The 19760-nt window shown below is 40.8% G+C and overlaps 1 protein-coding gene and 1 long non-coding RNA gene across 2 annotated transcripts in view; one reads left to right on the top strand and one right to left on the bottom strand.

Annotated features, from left to right (window-relative positions):
* The window catches only part of CHM (CHM Rab escort protein), a 1037168-nt gene that overhangs the window by 656217 nt on the left and 361191 nt on the right, over positions 1-19760 (bottom strand). The window lies entirely within an intron of this gene.
* The window catches only part of LOC144888862 (uncharacterized), an 80216-nt gene that overhangs the window by 53176 nt on the left and 7280 nt on the right, over positions 1-19760 (top strand). The window contains exons 3-4 of the long non-coding RNA XR_013621429.1: positions 15024-15051; positions 17983-18008. This is a non-coding gene — a long non-coding RNA (uncharacterized LOC144888862). The remainder of the gene's footprint in view (positions 1-15023; positions 15052-17982; positions 18009-19760) is intronic.

Below are 19760 nucleotides of genomic sequence, written 5' to 3'. Positions count from 1 at the left end.
CTCCGACTCTCTGGAAAATCCTCTCTATCTCTTTGCTGATGACTCCACTCTCTGCCGCTCCATTCCTCTGCCCTCAGATCGGCAGTCTGCAGCCTCCTCACTCTCTGAAGACTTGGACAAAATCACAGACTGGTCAAACAAGTGGAACATGTCTTTCAATCCTGACAAATCTCACACTCTTACGATGTCTCTCCGAAAAGATCGACTGGACAACCCTCCCATCTACTTTCTCAACAATCCTCTCCAAGAAGTTCTGTCGCTCAAGCTTTTGGGTCTCACTATCTGCCATGATCTTTCTTGGGAAAACCACATTTCCAAGCTGGCCTCCAAAGCCAGTCGCCGACTGGGCATCCTCCGTCGTGCGGTCCTTCCTCGGCACACCTGAGCTCCTCACCACATACAAGGCTTTCATCCGCAGCTCAATGGAATACTGTTCTCCCCTATGGGCCGGTGCTCCTGCCTCACACCTAGCTCGGCTTCACGCTGTCGAAACCAAAGCTTTCAGAATTATTGGAATCTCCCGCGATGAAGCTATCTCTGAGGGTCTTTCACTCACTCACCGCAGGCAGGTAGGTGGTCTTTCTGTCTTCTACCGACTCCTCTCCGGCCTTGCACCCCCAGCTCTCTCTGTGCTCTGTCCCCCAAATATTCCTACAGGTCGCACAAGATCTGCCAGCAACCCTCTGATGGTTAAACTGCCGAAATCTCGGCTCTCTGCTCACCTTCACTCTTTCATTCCTCTTTTCTCCCGCCTCTGGAACAAACTCCCTCACTCCCTTCAATCCCACTCGTCCCTCCAGGTCTTTAAAACAGCTGTTCACCACCATCTCTTATCTTCCCCCATCTAAAACCTTGATCTTTTCTACCCCCGCTAATTCACCCCAGATCCACCTTGTTTGAAATTCCAACTTCTTTCCTGGAAGTCCTGGCAGTGTCCATATGTTTTATACCTCTCCCACCCTCCCCCTTCCCATGCCCCCCCCCCAATGCCCTCTCCCTCTCACAGATCTCTCAATGTCTCCATGTCTCTCGGTCCCTGCTCTCAAAATAATGTTGTGTTTGTGTCCTTCCTCCTCTCTCCCCATCTTGTCTACCGCTCCCGATGTTATATGTTTTATGTGTCGGTTTGTCTTTCTGTGTGATTAATGTTCGCTCTTTCACGAGCCTCGATCTTGTATACAAAAACAAACAAACAAAAAAACCTACTAGGTATTACCCTCACATCAAATTTATCCTGGAATCTACACATATACAATAAATGGATGAGTTGTGTGTGTGTGTGTGTGTGTGTGTGTGTGTGTGTGTGTGTGTGTGTGTGTGTGTGCATGCATGGCATACTTTTTGTGTCTATTAATTACGTACGTCTATTAATTAACTGCATACTATTGAAGTGTACCTTTTAACCCTTTAAACTGCTGAGAACCCTTCGACCTTTAAAGACTGTTTAAGATTTTTTTTAATTTTTTTGTATACAGAATCGAGGCTCGTGAAAGAGCTAATATTTATCAAACAAACAAATCAAACAAACAAAGCAAACAAAGCAAATAGTATCATAGGCCAAGTATACAGATGGGAACACCAAAACAGGTGAACACAAATGAATAAAGCTACAAACTCCAGGAGTTAAAAAAGGTTCTTTTTTTTTTTTTTTGTTGTATACTGAATCGAGGCTCGTGAAAGAGCTAACATTTACTTCACAAACAAATCGACCAGACAAACAAAATACACAAAAAGAGGGAGCGGAAGACAAGATGGGGAGAAAAGGGGAAGCACACAAACACAACATCCGAGAGCAGGGAGATGTGTGGAAGGGAGAGGGCCCGGGGGGAGGAGGCATGGGAAGGGGGGGGGGGGGGAGGGAGAAGTATAAAGCACAAGGACACCAAGGACTTCCAAGACAGAAGTTGGTATTTCAAAAAGGGGAATTGGGGTGAAATTAGCGGGTTTTTGGTTTTTCCCGCTAAATGTGGTTTTTCCAGGAAAGATCATGGCAGATAGTGAGACCCAAAAGCTTGAGTGACAGAACTTCTTGGAGAGGATTATTCAGAAAGTGGATGGGAGGGTTGATCACCCTCCTTAAGAAAAGATCACCAATATCCTTAAGACCCCAAAGACTCCTAAATACTCTTAAGACCCAAAGGACCAAAGAGATCCCGATGACCCAAAAGACCCTAGGACCTAAAAACCCAAAATACCCAGATGACCCCAAAGTCCTCGAGTATCCAAAAAACCCAAAAGTCCCCAAGGACCCAAAAGATCCACCTAACTTAAAAGTCTCCAAGGACCCAAAAAGACCCAAAATTTCTCAAGGACCCAAAAGACCGAAAAGTCCCCGAGGACTCAAAATACCCAAAAGTCCCTCAGGACCCCAAAGACTCAGGTGACCCAAAAGTCCCTGAAGACCCAGAAAACCCAAAAGATCCAAAACGTCCCTGTGGACCCAAATTACCCAAAAGTCCCCAAGGACCCAAAAGACCAAGAAGACACAAAAGTCTCCAAAATACCCAAAAGTTCTCGAGGACCCAAAAGTTCTCGAGGACCCAAAAGTCCCTGATGATCCAAAAAAAACACAGATATACAAAAAGTCTGTGAGGACCAAAATTACACAGATGACCCAAAAGACCCCACAACACAGATGACCCAAAAGTCCTCAAGGAAACAGAAGACCCAAAACCCCCTGAGGACCAATAAGACCCCACAACACAGATGACCCAAACGCCCCCAAGAACCCAGAAGACCCAAAAAACTCAAAAGCCCATTGAGGACCAAAAAGACAGATGACCAAAGGACCTTCAGTTTATTAGACACCAAAGGACCTCCAGTCTATCAGACACCAAAGGACCTCCAGTCTATCAGACACCAAAGAACCTCCAGTCTATCAGACACCAAAGGACCTCCAGTCTATCAGACGCCAAAGGACCTCCAGTCTATCAGACACCAAAGGACCTCCAATTTATCAGACACCAAAGGACCTCCAGTCTATCAGACACCAAATGACCTCCAGTCTGTCAGACACCAAAGGACCTCCAGCCTATCAGGCACCAAAGGACCTTTAGTTTATTAGACACCAAAGGACTTGTGTATTCTATTGAAGAAAAGGGTTGGGAGGTTTGAAATTATCCGCATTCGAGTCCAGATTTGTCACGTTGTCATTTTCATCTTTATACTGTACCACAAAGATCATCTGGGCGGCATTCACTATGGAAATGATGATGTCAAAACATGTCCTAAAATGGCTGCATACCCGTCCCAATTAAGGATCTATACGCAAATGGAATGTAAGCGCCACGCCATCGATGGGACAACTGTGTACCGGTAGCAGGGGCAATACCTTGAGCAGTCGGGAAAGCTTCATGAACTTACCTGTACGCATTGATTTTCTGGAATATAAACAGTCCACGTCGACCTTGAAACACCCTCGTGGTATCAAACAACACTTTTTAATCACACCTAATCCAGTAAAGTTATTCCAGTCACACTACAATGAACGTAGCCATGTTAAGTGTTATTTTACGCGTTCACCCTGTCACGTGATTAAATTTCCAGTTCAATACCCCGTTAAAAAATTCTCTCCCTTGGGAAGTCTATTTCTCCTATTGATCTCCAGTACAGTTGGAGTCGATGATACAACACCGGGTCTACTAATGTGTGGCGTGCCATCTCATAAAGTTGGCTATCCATTCTGCACTCACTCGTTAATGTCATATGTCGGTCATGTGAATGATAACGATGAGTTTCAAAATGGCCACCAAAATTTCTAAAAAGTGGCGTAAACTTTTTAATATTAAATTTAGGATGTGCAATTAATCAATACAAAATCACAGAAACTACATATATATCTATAAGAGGTAGTTAAAACTTTTAATTTCTTATCTATAAGAGGTAGTTAAAATTTAAAATCCATGAGGTAGTTAAAATTTAAAATTTATTATCTATAAGAGGTAGTTAAAATTTATTATCTATGGGAGGTAGTTAAAAAATATATTTATAAGAGGTAGTTAAAATTAAAAATCTATAAGAGGTAGTTAAATTTTAAAATTTATTATCTATAAGAGGTAGTTTAAATTTTAAATCTATAAGAGATAGTCAAAATTTAAAATTTATTATCTGTAAGAGGTAGTTTAAATTTTAAATCTATAAGAGATAGTCAAAATTTAAATTTTATTATCTATAAGAGGTAGTTAAAAGTTAAAATTTATTATCTGTAAGAGGTAGTTTAAATTTTAAATCTATAAGAGATAGTTAAAATTTAAATTTTATTATCTATAAGAGGTAGTTAAAAGTTAAAATTTATTATCTATAAGAGGTAGTTAAAATTTAAAATTTATTATCTATAAGAGGTAGTTAAAATTTATTATCTATGGGAGGTAGTTAAAAAATATATTTATAAGAGGTAGTTAAAATTAAAAATCTATAAGAGGTAGTTAAAATTTAAAATTTATTATCTGTAAGAGGTAGTTTAAATTTTAAATCTATAAGAGATAGTTAAAATTTAAATTTTATTATCTATAAGAGGTAGTTAAAAGTTAAAATTTATTATCTATAAGAGGTAGTTAAAATTTAAATCTATAAGAGATAGTCAAAATTTAAATTTTATTATCTATAAGAGGTAGTTAAAAGTTAAAATTTATTATCTGTAAGAGGTAGTTTAAATTTTAAATCTATAAGAGATAGTCAAAATTTAAATTTTATTATCTATAAGAGGTAGTTAAAAGTTAAAATTTATTATCTGTAAGAGGTAGTTTAAATTTTAAATCTATAAGAGATAGTTAAAATTTAAATTTTATTATCTATAAGAGGTAGTTAAAAGTTAAAATTTATTATCTATAAGAGGTAGTTAAAATTTAAAATTTATTATCTATAAGAGGTAGTTAAAATGTAAAATTTATTATCTATAAGATGTAGTTAAAATGTAAAATTTATTATCTATAAGAGGTAGTTAAAATTTAAAATTTATTATCTATAAGAGGTAGTTAAAATTTATTATCTATAAGAGGTAGTTAAAATTTAAAATTTATTATCTATAAGAGGTAGTTCAAATTTATTATCTATAAGAGGTAGTTAAAATGTAAAATTTATTATCTATAAGAGGTAGTTAAAATGTAAAATTTATTATCTATAAGATGTAGTTAAAATTTAAAATTTATTATCTATAAGAGATAGTCAAAATTTAAATTTTATTATCTATAAGAGGTAGTTAAAAGTTAAAATTTATTATCTATAAGAGATAGTCAAAATTTAAATTTTATTATCTATAAGAGGTAGTTAAAAGTTAAAATTTATTATCTATAAGAGATAGTCAAAATTTAAATTTTATTATCTATAAGAGGTAGTTAAAAGTTAAAATTTATTATCTGTAAGAGGTAGTTTAAATTTTAAATCTATAAGAGATAGTTAAAATTTAAATTTTATTATCTATAAGAGGTAGTTAAAAGTTAAAATTTATTATCTATAAGAGGTAGTTAAAATGTAAAATTTATTATCTATAAGAGGTAGTTAAAATTTAAAATTTATTATCTATAAGAGGTAGTTAAAAGTTAAAATTTATTATCTATAAGAGGTAGTTAAAATGTAAAATTTATTATCTATAAGAGGTAGTTAAAAGTTAAAATTTATTATCTATAAGAGGTAGTTAAAATTTAAAATTTATTATCTATAAGAGGTAGTTAAAATGTAAAATTTATTATCTATAAGATGTAGTTAAAATTTAAAATTTATTATCTATAAGATGTAGTTAAAATTTAAAATTTATTATCTATAAGAGGTAGTTAAAATGTAAAATTTATTATCTATAAGATGTAGTTAAAATGTAAAATTTATTATCTATAAGAGGTAGTTAAAATGTAAAATTTATTATCTATAAGATGTAGTTAAAATGTAAAATTTATTATCTATAAGAGGTAGTTAAAATGTAAAATTTATTATCTATAAGATGTAGTTAAAATTTAAAATTTATTATCTATAAGAGGTAGTTAAAATTTAAAATTTATTATCTATAAGAGGTAGTTAAAATTTACCTAATAAGATAAATTAAATATATGTATGTCCTTATAGATAATATCTAGTTCTATGATTTTGTAAATTGATACTCGTCCATCCTAAATTCCATATTAAAAAGTTTATGGCACGTTTTGGCAATTTTGACGACCATTTTGAGAAAAATGGCCGCCATGTTGAATTTTTGAGTTTGCTAATTGACTGGATATAAAGAATATCTATATGAGAACATAAATGCCAAATTTCCTGCTTCTATCAGAATGTGAATGGTTTTTTTTGTGTTCACCGCCTAGCTATGAAAAAGCAAAAGGATTTAGGAAGGTTAAAAAAAACAACCAGGTCGAGGTGTTTCAGTCATGTATCAGCCAGAACGTCAGGCCCTAAAATCAACTTCCTCTTTATTTCTGTAGAGAAGTATAACCAAGGCTGAGGTGTAACCAAAGTGGATCGCTTTTCTATTCCTATGAGGAACTGTTGCACATTTCGCTGAACTGAGCCATGTGTAAGCTGGAAATGAAATTATACAGAAGAAACATCAATTTGTCTGTTTCCATAACAATGACTCAATACGTACTCTGGAGTTAACAATGCTTTGTCGTAATTGGTTGTCTCATAGATAACTTGGTGTAACATTCCCACTTGTACTTTATCAGCCATAAGCATAAGCCAGTTGGACTCGAAACGTCACTTTAATACATTGATCGATGAAATTTAACATAAAGGAATATAAGGTGCTGGGGATGGGTAAGAATAATGGAAATAGAGATCACATGCAAGGGGCAATCTTAGAGGTCTCACACAGGAGAAGGATCAGGTGGGTGGTCATAGGTATAGGGGGTAAGCAGGTACAGTACAGCACAGTGCCAAATAGAGTGGAGGGCTACTAGATTGATTCTGGGCCTTGCTAGACTAAGCTATGAGGAGTGGCTGAAGGAGATAATGCTGAAGTGGCATTATCTATATATATAAAACACAGTTTGTGTGTGTGTGTGTGTGTGTGTGTGTGTGTGTGTGTGTGTGTGTGTTTGTGTGTGTAATGTTACCGATAGACTCCTAAACGGAGAGGCTCACGTGCTTGATATTTGGCATAGACATGGCCATTGAGCCTGGGAAGAACATGGCCTACCTCAAAATATTTGACGAGATCCATATTTTTCATTCATATTTACCTCAGCGCATTTCAGCGAGGAACATTATACACGGAATCTCAGCCGGTGCCAGAGCAGCTCGCTGATTCGCTCAGCGCGATCACGTGATGTTCCATCCCCGCCACCATAATCTCACAGTTATGCGTTCGCACGTAATTCAGTTTTTTCACATTTCAGCGAGGAACATTGCCATTCACAACACATAGGTTTTTTTTCACTTTCATGTGATATTTGTGATTTATTTCAAACAAACTGTATTTCCCATCTACACGGCCATGTATTCCTATTAACGTTATGTAAAGTACATAAATTGTGTGGATTACATCATTTGTGGATGTGATCAATTGCCAGTCACCATCTATATCCCTCCCCTCCCCTTCCCTCCTCCCCCTCCCTCCCTTTCCCCCCTCCCCCTTCCCCCTCCACCCTACCCTCTCCCCTTCCCCCCACCCCCTCCCCTCCCTTTCCCCCATACCCCTCCCTTTCCCCCCTACCCCTTCCTTTCCCCCCTACCCCTTCCTCTTCCCCATCCCCTCCCCCTCCACCCTACCCTCTCCCCTTCCCCCTCCCCTGCCCTTCCCCCTACCCTCTCCCCTTCCCCCCTCCCCCCTCCCCCTTTCCTCCCCTCCCCCTCCCCCTTTCCTCCCCTCTCCCCTCCCCCTTTCCTCCCCTCCCCTCCCTTCCCCCCTCCCCCTCCCCTCCCCCCCTCTCCTCCCCTTCCCCCCCCTCTCCTCCCCTCCCCTCTCCTCCCCTCCCCTTCCCCCTCCCCTCCCCCGCCCGGCAATGCCGGGTACTTCTGCTAGTCTCCTATATAAGAGAGCTGTTGGTCTGTCTGTCTGTCTGTCTATGTGTGTCGTCATTTTTCTCAGAAATGGCTGAACGGATCTTCGTCAAACTTTCAGAGGTTCATCAGTGAGTGCCTGGGAGTGTTTTAGGAAAGAATGTTTTTTGGGAAAAATAAAAGTTCATTTTTGGGGATTTAAAAAAAATCTCTCAATAGTGCCGAAGCCTTTTTGATTATGACCGTTATATACAAGTACACATTCGCATAAATAAATACAAAACAATCACCAGACATTTGAACACAAAGAAATCAAACAATTCCGATGTGTACGAAGTTGGTAGTACGGCTTCTTCTTCCTAATCAGCATCACACTAAACTCAGAAACGTGATGAACGGCACATTCAGCAGCATACATTCAACAAAAAGATGAAATTATGATTTGACATTTATGATGGATTCTGGTTTGGATGTAATTGCTTTTCTATTATATTTGCTCTCATTCCAAATATGTTAATGTTTCTTTTTCTCTTGAGCAATGCCGAGTACTCCAGCTATAAACAATTATATACTTTACAAATACAAATACAACTTTGTCTGGGAGATAACATAGGCTATGTGGCCGCAGCCTCATGCAGGGGTGTGGGGGACCTGGAGAGGGGCGTAAATTCTCTATGTAAATGTGTACCATGTTTCGCCACCTGGTGATGGTGGCAGAGGGTATTACAATTTCCTTTTTTTTTTACCTTGGTAACATTGAGGTTAGAGGGTATTACAATTCCCTTTTTTTACCTGGGTAACACTGAGGTTAAAGCACTCTTTGCACAGGGTAAAAAAAAATTTGCCCTACCCCAAAACGGTGGTGCCTATCAAAGCCACCCCCCCCCCCCCCACCAAATATGTATATGTAGTATATCACCTCCCTCTCCCCTCACCTCTCGCATCCCTCCCCCTTCCACTCCCCCCACTTCCTTACTCACCCATCCCTCTCTTGTCCCCCGTCCCCCCCACCTCCCCTGTTGGTACATTATAATAAAGGAGCAAATTAGGAGGGGATCTGATTGAGTAATCAGATGTTTAAGCGGATTAAGGGAAGAGACAAAATAATACCAAAAAAAGACAAAAAAGGGAGAGACAAAAAAGAACAAAAGAGAAAAAACAAAATAAACATATGTCACCCACAGGGTGAACCGTATCTTGCCAAGTGACCTTGACCTTTGACCTTGACCTTAATAATTTCGTATGGTGAATAGTATGTCTTCATGACCAACGCACATGAAATATTGAAAGATTTTGATGAGAACTGAGGAAATAATTTTTTCATGAAAATTCCGTTTTTTCGTCATGACGTCATCAAATGACGTCATAGCGTCAAACTGTTTACAGATCTGGGAAGCACTCATCAAGGGCATTCATATGAGGTATTACTCGATATGGTACCTACGATTTCAAAATTTGACCTTGGGGTCAATAATTTTCGACCTCCAGCGCTAACCATGAAGGTCAAGGCCGATCGCCACCAAAAACTAATCAGCTGAGCGCCGGACCATATACTAGATTCCCATGAAGTTTGGAGACGATCCGATCAAAGTTACTCAAACAATTAGTGTTTCGTCGACCTCCATGATTGGCCGCAAAGTGACCTTGACCTTTGACCTTGACCTTCATAATTTTGTGTGCTAAAGGGTATCTCTAAAAGACTCTGATATGCGAACTTACAAGAGTTTCCAAAGGGAACTGTGCTCTACAGAGTGACCTAAACAATGCGAACTAAAGCAATACAATATACATGAAAAGTGCAGTTTTTTCGTCATAACGCCGTCAAATGACGTCACATTGTCAAACTAGTTATATGTTTGGAAAGCACTCAACAAGGGCTTCAATTTGAGGTACTACTCGATATGGTAACTGAAACTTGAAAATTTTACCTTTTGGTCAAAATTGAATGACCTTCAAAATGACCTTGAAGGTCAAGGCCGATCGACACCAAAAACTAATCAGCTGAGCGCCATACCACACCCTATATACCCACCAAGTTTGGAGATCATAAGATCAAAGTTACTCAAAAAATAAGGGTTTCGTAATTTGACCTTGGGGTCAATAATTTTCGACCTCCAGCGCTAACCATGAAGGTCAAGGCCGATCGCCACCAAAAACTAATCAGCTGAGCGCCGGACCATATACTAGATTCCCATGAAGTTTGGAGACGATCCGATCAAAGTTACTCAAAAAATTAGTGTTTCGTCGACCTCCATGATTGACCACAAAGTGACCTTGACCTTTGACCTTGACCTTCAAAATTTTGTGTGCTGAAGGGTATCTCTATAGGACTCTGATATGCGAAGTTACAGGAGTTTCCAATAATAACTGTGGTCTACAGAGTGATCTAAACGTGAAAAAAAAAAGATTAACCACAAACAAACAAAAAAATAAACATATGTCACCCACAGGGTGAACCGTATCTTGCCAATTATATGTTTGGAAAGCACTCAACAAGGGCTTCAATTTGAGGTACTACTCGATATGGTAACTGAAACTTGAAAATTTTACCTTTTGGTCAAAATTGAATGACCTTCAAAATGACCTTGAAGGTCAAGGCCGATCGACACCAAAAACTAATCAACTGAGCGCCATACCACACCCTATATACCCACCAAGTTTGGAGATCATAAGATCAAAGTTACTCAAAAAATAAGGGTTTCGTTGACCTCCATGATTGACCCAATTGAATGACCTTCAAAATGACCTTGAAGGTCAAGGCCGATCGACACCAAAAACTAATCAGCTGAGCGCCATACCACACCCTATATACCCACCAGGTTTGGAGATCATAAGATCAAAGTTACTCAAAAAATAAGGGTTTCGTTGACCTCCATGATTGACCGCAAAGTGACCTTGACCTTTGACCTTGACCTTCAAAATTTTGTGTGCTGAAGGGTATCTCTATAGGACTCTGATATGCGAAGTTACAGGAGTTTCCAATAATAACTGTGGTAAATATGGTAACTGAAACTTGAAAATTTTACCTTTTGGTCAAAATTGAATGACCTTCAAAATGACCTTGAAGGTCAAGGCCGATCGACACCAAAAACTAATCAGCTGAGCGCCATACCACACCCTATATACCCACCAAGTTTGGAGATCATAAGATCAAAGTTACTCAAAAAATAAGGGTTTCGTTGACCTCCATGATTGACCCAATTGAATGACCTTCAAAATGACCTTGAAGGTCAAGGCCGATCGACACCAAAAACTAATCAGCTGAGCGCCATACCACACCCTATATACCCACCAAGTTTGGAGATCATAAGATCAAAGTTACTCAAAAAATAAGGGTTTCGTTGACCTCCATGATTGACCGCAAAGTGACCTTGACCTTTGACCTTGACCTTCAAAATTTTGTGTGCTGAAGGGTATCTCTATAGGACTCTGATATGCGAAGTTACAGGAGTTTCCAATAATAACTGTGGTCTACAGAGTGATCTGAAGGTCAAGGTCAAAGGTCAAGGTCGACCTCCAGCGCTAACCATGAAGGTCAAGGCCGATCGCCACAAAAAACTAATCAGCTGAGCGCCGGACCATATACTAGATTCCCATGAAGTTTGGAGACGATCCGATCAAAGTTACTCAAAAAATAACGATTTCAACATTTGACCTTGGGGTCAATAATTTTCGACCTCCAGCGCTAACCATGAAGTTCAAGGCCGATCGCCACCAAAAACTAATCAGCTGAGCGCCGGACCATATACTAGATTCCCATGAAGTTTGGAGACGATCCGATCAAAGTTACTCAAAAAATAAGGGTTTCGTCGACCTCCATGATTGACCACAAAGTGACCTTGACCTTTGACCTTGACCTTCAAAATTTTGGGTGCTGAAGGGTATCTCTATAGGACTCTGATATGCGAAGTTACAGGAGTTTCCAATAATAACTGTGGTCTACAGAGTGATCTAAACGTGGAAAAAAAATGATTAACCACAAACAAAAAAACAAAAAAAAAAACAAACAAAAAAACAAACATACAAGCTGACTAATACATCTTGCAAAAACTTCGTTTTGGCAAGATAATAAACCTATGTCACCCACAGGGTGAACCGTATCTTGCCAAAATGTGAACATGAGTGACTTGCTTCAGGTCACACTGAGGTGAACAGAACTGCTATCCACTAGAAGCGACTCTTTGAGGAATGTCTGCCCACGAGATATTGAAAGATTTTGATGAGAACTGAGGAAATAATTTTTTCATGAAAATTCCGTTTTTTCGTCATGACGTCATCAAATGACGTCATAGCGTCAAACTGTTTACAGATCTGGGAAGCACTCATCAAGGGCATTCATATGAGGTATTACTCGATATGGTACCTACGATTTCAAAATTTGACCTTGGGGTCAATAATTTTCGACCTCCAGCGCTAACCATGAAGGTCAAGGCCGATCGCCACCAAAAACTAATCAGCTGAGCGCCGGACCATATGCTAGATTCCCATGAAGTTTGGAGACGATCCGATCAAAGTTACTCAAAAAATAACGATTTCAACATTTGACCTTGGGGTCAATAATTTTCGACCTCCAGCGCTAACCATGAAGGTCAAGGCCGATCGCCACCAAAAACTAATCAGCTGAGCGCCGGACCATATACTAGATTCCCATGAAGTTTGGAGACGATCCGATCAAAGTTACTCAAAAAATAAGGGTTTCGTCGACCTCCATGATTGACCACAAAGTGACCTTGACCTTTGACCTTGACCTTCAAAATTTTGTGTGCTGAAGGGTATCTCTATAGGACTCTGATATGCGAAGTTACAGGAGTTTCCAATAATAACTGTGGTCTACAGAGTGATCTGAAGGTCAAGGTCAAAGGTCAAGGTCGACCTCCAGCGCTAACCATGAAGGTCAAGGCCGATCGCCACAAAAAACTAATCAGCTGAGCGCCGGACCATATACTAGATTCCCATGAAGTTTGGAGACGATCCGATCAAAGTTACTCAAAAAATAACGATTTCAACATTTGACCTTGGGGTCAATAATTTTCGACCTCCAGCGCTAACCATGAAGGTCAAGGCCGATCGCCACCAAAAACTAATCAGCTGAGCGCCGGACCATATACTAGATTCCCATGAAGTTTGGAGACGATCCGATCAAAGTTACTCAAAAAATAAGGGTTTCGTCGACCTCCATGATTGACCACAAAGTGACCTTGACCTTTGACCTTGACCTTCAAAATTTTGGGTGCTGAAGGGTATCTCTATAGGACTCTGATATGCGAAGTTACAGGAGTTTCCAATAATAACTGTGGTCTACAGAGTGATCTAAACGTGGAAAAAAAATGATTAACCACAAACAAAAAAACAAAAAAAAAAACAAACAAAAAAACAAACATACAAGCTGACTAATACATCTAGCAAAAACTTCGTTTTGGCAAGATAACAAACATACAAGGTGACTGATACATCTTGCAAAAACTTCGTTTTGGCAAGATAATAAATCAGAGTTTTTCAGCAGAATGGACAGTGATAGGATCCGGGACATAGCCTGAGAGTAAAGAAGAGGAGAGTGAAGACGGTAAAGTTTTGTTTTCAAAAAGTTTTGCACCTTAGGCAGACAGAAACAAGATACGTTTTCCTCCATTCATCTCAACTCGGCCAATTTGTTCCTCAAACAAGCAATTCCCTGATCATAGAAATCCCCTTGAACCAATCGTCAAGGGTTGGTGGACTTCAAGGAATCAATGTCTTGAGACAATTTACCACGCAGCTCAGACTTCAGGGTTTCAGAAGAAATAAGAGTCACTCGGGGTCAAGTCTGGGAAGTAGGCTGAATGGTTCAACTGTTTGAACCCTTGTTGGAGAATGATGATCTGTGCAAGTCTGGCCTTGTGAACTGGCACGTGGTCGTGCATCAGCAGAACACGACTCTTCAACATCCCCCGGTATATTTGCAGTCATCTTCAAATTGCAGCCAGGCCAGAAAATCGTCATAATAATGACCAGAGATCTTTAATATTTCGTGCGGCATGTAATCAATCAGCAGCACCCCTTTTGGAATCCCACAATATGGTGGCCATAATCTTGCCGGCTGAGGACTGTGGGTGGAGCACTTCTTTGGGGTTGGAGATTCCGGAGGCTACCACTGCATTGATTCGGTCTTGGTCTCAGAGCTGTCAAAAATGTGTGTGTGTGTGTGTGTGTGTGTGTGTGTGTGTGTGTGTGTGTGTGTGTGTGTGTGTGTGTGTGTGTGTGTGTGTGTAATATGAGTGTGTGCACATATATATTCTGCAGATGTTGCAGTGGATTACTCGACATACCTTGTTGTGTTTTTCTGTGTACAACTGTGTTCTGACATGAGTTTCTTACATCCCGATAGGCGGTGGCTCGTACTTTCTGTTTCTACCTTGCAGAATCTACACTTGTCCGTGTGTGTGTGTGTGTGTGTGTGTGTGTGTGTGTGTGTATGTGTGTAATATGAGTGTGTGCACATATATATTCTGCAGATGTTGCAGTGGATTACTCGACATACCTTGTTGTGTTTTTCTGTGTACAACTGTTCTGACATGAGTTTCTTACATCCCGATAGGCGGTGGCTCGTACTTTCTGTTTCTACTTTGCAGAATCTACACTTGTGTGTGTGTGTGTGTGTGTGTGTGTGTGTGTGTGTGTGTGTGTGTGTGTGTGTGTGTGTGTGTGTGTGTGTGTTATGATTGAACCCACCTTAAATACCTTGTTGTAACTTTTGAAGTTCTACGTGTACAGGGATAGAGTAAGGTGAGACAAGACAGCCCATGCAATTTTATGTTTAGTCTCTCAGAAAATTCTACACCTCCATCGAACATTGCTGAGTTGGTGTCACGTGCCAGTAAACGTCACAGTATACCTGAGAGAGTACGTTGAGGCAGCTGTCCTACTCTTACCTGCACAATACTCTGGATGTTTTACATGAACTTCCCTTTTGTAATTTACCAAGCAGGAACTTCATGATAAACCCGTCATAATGTACATAGCTATACCTTGAGCTGCACCTGTGTTGTATATAACATGGTTAATGGATACATTTCCAATAAATATTTACTTCTGGAATCGTTTCACAAACTGTTTTTCAGATGCAGAGAAATCCGGAGCATTTGGCAAGTAAGTAATGTCCTCCAGCTCACACGCCTCACATTGAACACAATGCTTACATTAATAATAATAATAATAATAATTCATTTATTTTGTATAGCGCTTTTCCAGAAGCCCAAAGGCGCTTTGACAGAGTGGAAAACATAATGCATAACAATACATGAAAACAACAATTGCAAAAAGACAAGAATCAAGAAAACAAACAGCAGCGATATACGGCATATATATAAGACAAGAATCAAAAAGACAAGACAAGAATCAATAGGGAAATATTTAAAGCAAAAGGAGGGAGAAGGAGAAGAGATAGTCAGGGGTTAAATGCTGTGGGTTGAATGTTGAATGCAGCGTTGAACAGGTGGGTCTTTAGTGATGTTTTGAATGTGGTGAGTGAGGAGGAGTCTCTGATGGTGTGAGGTAGTGAGTTCCAGAGGGTGGGAGCAGCGATGGAGAAGGCCCTGTCCCCCCAGGATCTGAATTTGGTCCGGATGGAGGGGGTCAGGAGGTTGGTACCAGCAGAGCGGAGGTTGCGGGTGGGAGTGTGTCTGGAGAGGAGGTCAGCCAGGTAGGATGGGGCCAGGTTATGGAGGGCTTTGTATGTCAAGAGGAGGATTTTGTACTGGATTCTCTGGGGGATGGGGAGCCAGTGAAGCTTGTAAAGGACGGGGGTGATGTGGTCACGGGTCCGGGAATGAGTGAGTAGACGGGCAGCGGAGTTCTGAATGTATTGGAGTTTATTGGTGATTTTTGAGGGTGAACCATAGAGGAGGCTATTGCAGTAGTCCAGACGGGAGGTGATGAAGGCGTGGATGAGGGTTTCTGCAGCCGTGGAGGAGAGGGATGAGCGGAGACGGGCAATGTTTTTCAGGTGAAAGAAGGCTGACTTTGTGATCTGTTTAGTGTATTTGTCGAAGGAAAGGGTTTGGTCAAAGATGACGCCAAGATTCCGGATGTGAGGGGAGGTGGATACTGGGATACCGTCGATGTTGAGGGCAAAGTTATGGGTGGATTTTGTGAGCGTTTTTGGGCCAATGATGATTATTTCAGATTTATCACAGTTAAGCTTGAGGAAGTTGATTTGAAGCCAGGATTTTATTTCAGTGATGCAGTTTGTCAGGATAGAGTGGGTGTCGGTGGAGACGGACTTGGTGGAGATGAAAAGCTGGATGTCATCAGCGAAGCAGTGGAATTGGAGACCATGACGGCGGATTAAGTGACCGAGCGGGGACAGGTAAAGGATGAAGAGGAGGGGGCCAAGAACTGAACCTTGGGGGACACCTTGGGGGAGGGGAGCAGTGGGGGATTTGCAGTTATTGATGGAGATGAACTGGCATCTGTCAGAGAGGTATGATTTAATCCAAGAGAGGGCAGTGCCGGTGACGTTAAAGGTGGATTCAAGTCGGGTGAGGAGGATAGTGTGATCGATGGTGTCAAAGGCAGCGCTGAGGTCGAGGAGGACGAGAATGTTGAGGTTGCCAGCGTCAGAGGAGAGGAGAAGGTCGTTGGTGATTTTGAGGAGAGCAGTTTCAGTACTGTGGTTGGAGCGGAATCCGGATTGGAATGTTTCATACAAGTTATTGGCAGAGAGATGATGTTTGAGTTGAGTGGCTACAGCGCGTTCCAAAACTTTTGACAGAAAGGGTAGGTTGGAGATGGGTCTGAAGTTGTTTAGGGTGTCAGGGTTTAGACCAGGTTTTTTTAGAATGGGGGTAACAGCAGCAATTTTGAGGGAAGGTGGGACGATGCCTGTAGACAGGGAGGAGTTTATTGTTGCAATGATAAGTGGAGAGAGAGCAGGGAGGGAGGCTTTGACAAAGCTGGAGGGGATGGGGTCAAGAGTGCAGGTGGCAGTTTTCATTCCTATGAGGAGTTCAGAGAGGTCAGTAGGAGAGATTGGGGAGAACCGAGACAGGGGATGGCAGGACAAGGGGGGGCAGGTGGTTGGAGGGGGAGCGGGTGCGGCGGTGGTCAAGCTGTTGTAGATGTTGTCAATTTTGCGTTGGAAGAAAGAGAGGAAGGAGATGCAGTTGTCTACTGTGAATGACTGGGTGGTGGTGTTCAGGGGGCGGAGGAGTTTGTTTATTGTCGAGAAGAGTGCTTTTGGGTTTCCGGAGCCAGAGTGGATAATTTGAGAGTAGTAGGCAGAGCGGGCGCGGGAGAGGGCATCTTTGTAGTGTTGTATGTGGTCCTTGTAGGCTTGGGAGTAATAACGGTTAAGGTGTCTGTCTTGAGATGTTCGGGTCCTGAGTTAGAGCCCTTATCAGCCATTGAAATAACACCAGGTTGGGGGTGCGGACGAGAAGTGAAAGGAGGTGTGCAGGAGATGGGAAAGAGGGAAAGCCAATGTGTGGACCATATCGGATGGGGGTCTCAGGTTCTACCATACTTGTGTATGTAATGGTGGTGGCCTGGAACTTGATCCGGCTAAAAAAGCCACATGCTTAGGTGCGGGAAACCGTGCAAACTACGTCACCCCGAGGGCAGATTTAAGCCGGCTGTCCTGTAGATTTCGCAGCTGAGATTCTGACCGAATCACAATTGTCATGAACCTCAGGCACCATGCTTCATGATCACCCCTTGCTAAATGGGTCCTTCGTTTTTCGTCGTTTGGCTTTTTACCTACCGAACACACGCACGTCATGTACCTGGATTCAATCTGCTGGTTGCATCACGCTTTTGGCTTCACCTCAGCAACTGGCACGACCCGTTCGATGACCCCACAACCCCTCCCGACGTGGCTGTATGTAATCGGCATGCTTTGACCACAGTACCAGCACACAATGACCTACTCTTTTCGAAATGGAACTTCTTCTTTATCTGGCGATCCCGACATAGGACAAACTATCTGATACTCATAGCCAGTCGATCCTTATTTCCATTTGAATGGTGTTATCAATAATTGGGTCATTCCGGACCATATTGAATCCTGTTTGTCTCCCGCAGGTCTGAAAAGAAAAATTACAGTGGAGGTAGGTTTCTGCACTTATAACACTTGCATCCCCTGTGAATAACTATTATTATTATTGTTATTATATAAGGGGCATTAGAGAAACTAGAACGGCACTCTTCGACGTCACGACGTCGACTGATGTGCCTCCGCCCACATTATTACATCATTATAATACTTGTACCAAGTTTGATTTAAATCCATTCAGCTGTGCCCAAGTTAGCACATTTTTACCTGACATGACCTCTGACCTTTGATCTCAGGACCCCCAAAATATAATCAGTTAATCTTTACATCATTATACATATCTGTACCAAGTTTGAATTAGGTCCCTTCAGCCATTCTCAAGTTATAGACCTATTACAGACTTTGACCGTTAACCTTTGACCTCTTGAACCCAAAATCGAATCAGTTAATCTTTACATCATTATACGTACCTGTACCAAGTTTGAATTAGATCACTTCAACCATTCTGAAGTTATAGACCTATTACAGATTTGACATTTGACCTTTGACCCCAAAATCGAATCAGTTCATCTTCAGAATATTATACATACCTGTACCAAGTTTGAATTAGATCACTTCAGCCGTTCCCAAGATATAGACCTATTACAGACTTTGACCTTTGACCTTCTGACCCCAAAATGTAATCAGTTCATCTTTACATCATTCTACATAATTGTCCCAAATTTGGTCAGAATCCCACCACTGGTTCACAAGTTATCGTGGTAATAGTATTGTTGACCTCTGACCTTTGACCTCCTGACCCCAAAATCTAATCAGTTCATCTTTACCTCATTCTACATACCTGCACCAAGTTTGACCAAGATCCCTTCAGCCGTTCTTAAGTTATCGCGGTAACGAAAACCCAACACGGACGGAAGGACGGACGGACAACCTGAAAACATAATGACTCGGGCGACCTCGTCGGCGGAGGCATAAAACGGAATCAACAAAGGAGCATCCGAGATACGACAATCCAAAAAGTCGAACAAGGTGTGCGCATAAATAAATAGATAAAATCAGTTTCTTACTGATCAATCGCGAGATACATCTACCTGTACCTGAACGAGGAATAAAAAGAAAAAGGTTGTTTATCTTGGACCGTTGTAACTCCTTTGTCGAACTCTTCAAACACCCCTAGAAGAGCACTCGGTAGGGTGCAAACCTCCACCAGGCTGAAGTTTACGTGTTGTATTCCACTGATAGGCCGGATCTGGATTCGGACCTGAACCAACATCGAATCAGCTCGATCTTGTCACCTAAACAACTTATCCACCAAGTTCGGTCATAATCCGTCCACAACTTTTTGAAATGTCGTGCTATATGTCGTTTTCGACCCTATCACCCAATGGTGAAGAATCACTTAAAAAATTAAATAATTCTCATATCCGAATCCATATTCACATCTTCACCAAAATCGAATCAATTCGTTGTTGACCCACACCCACCATGTCCACAAAATTTCGTCTCAACACATCCACAACCTTTTGAAATATCGTGATAAATATCGGTTTTAACCCTACCACTCATTGATGAAGAATCACTTTTAAAATTCTCATTCCCAGATCCGGATGTGCACCAAAATCGAATCATTTCGTCCTAGTCACAAACCCAACCTCTCCACCAATTTTCGTCCGAATCCGTCCACAACTTTTTGAGATATCGTCTTCAAAAACAAACAAACAGAAAAAGGTGAAAACATAACCTCCATCCATCCACCTTCGATGGCGGAGGTAATAACGATGATTATTTCAGAGACCACTCCGACATA

The sequence above is a fragment of the Myxine glutinosa genome, chromosome 14 (assembly GCF_964187855.1).
Source record: "Myxine glutinosa chromosome 14, kmMyxGlut1.1, whole genome shotgun sequence".
Lineage (NCBI taxonomy): Eukaryota > Metazoa > Chordata > Myxini > Myxiniformes > Myxinidae > Myxine > Myxine glutinosa.
This window is presented reverse-complemented; position numbering and strand designations above follow the sequence as displayed.